The sequence below is a fragment of the Argentina silus genome (assembly GCF_951799395.1).
Source record: "Argentina silus genome assembly, chromosome: 5".
NCBI lineage: Eukaryota > Metazoa > Chordata > Actinopteri > Argentiniformes > Argentinidae > Argentina > Argentina silus.
In genome coordinates, this window is record NC_139659.1 from 21,476,693 (window position 1) to 21,478,068 (window position 1,376).

Below are 1,376 nucleotides of genomic sequence, written 5' to 3' on the forward strand. Positions count from 1 at the left end.
GGCCATATGAGCAATACATGTGGCTCCAAAGGGGGGCAAAGGCAGACTCTACAGGACTTTGGAGATCTCATGAGGGAACAATAGTAGCACCTACAGTGCTGCTGGGGATTTGGATCACTGATGCGCATGGTTTTGACCATTGCGCAAGGGGGGAAGTTGTGAGAAAACTAAAACTTCAAGGGTATTGGTCACCCTATCTACAGGCAATGGTAGACAACGCATTAGCAGAATGCACAGTATGCACACAAAGCAATGTAAGAAAGGGAATCACAACGCCCTTAGGGCACATACTGGTTCCAGATGGGCCATTCAAACATTGAGTAATTGACTATGTAGATATGATAAAAAAGGTAAATGGGAAAAGATACATGCTTGTTGTCATAGATAGATTCAGCAGATGAGTAGAAGCAACGCCATCAGCAGAATTAGGAGCAGGAACAGTGGTTAAATTCCTAATAAGAGAAGTAATACCCAGATTTGGAATACCTAATGAGATTAGCTCAGATAATGGTGCAGCATTTATTCTGAAAACTGTGAAACAAGTCATACAACAGTTAAGAATAAAACAAAGACTGGGTTGTGTCTACCATCCACAATCACAAGGAACGGTAGAAAGACTAAATGGTACCCTCAAAACAAAGCTGAATAAGATATGTGCCAGCACAAAGCTTAACTGGGTAGATGCCTTGCCACTTGCAATAATGAGCTACTGCATGCAGACTAACAGAAACACGCGCTTAACAACACATGAAATGCTTATGGGTGGACCCATGCCAGTGCCAACACTAAGAAGACCTTACAAAGGACCCCCACTGGAACAACTCCAGATGGAACTAAAGCAATACATGAAACAATTAACTGAGATACACAAAGTTAGATATTCACAGGAAAAATACAAGCAGCCGGAGCCAGAGCTACCCCTGCCCAATTCAATTCCACCAGGGGACCAGGTGTACATCAAAGTCTTCCGGAGGAAGTGGAACGAGCCAAGGAGAGAGGGAGTAGTGCGAGCTGCGCCCACTGCAAAACAGGTCAGAGGAAGTCTAACCTGGTATCATCTGGTATCATCTGGTATCATTTGAACCACTGCACCAGGCAAGCACTCGGCCAGACCAGAGACGAGGACGAAGGAATGGGTGAGATCGCACAGGAGGACCTGGAAAATGAAGAAGCAGGTACAAAGGCTGTACAGGGGCCAGAAACCCAGCCCCCAGCCAGACAGGAAGGACAGTAGAGCCCGGGGGATCCCGGGGAAGGGACTAGTGCTATATAAAATAATAGTACTAATCTATTTGCTGTACCAAGTAGAACAGGCCCTGCCGCTAGAATTGATTCAGGAAAGTGGGGAGCAATGTTGGCAAAAATGGGAATAATGA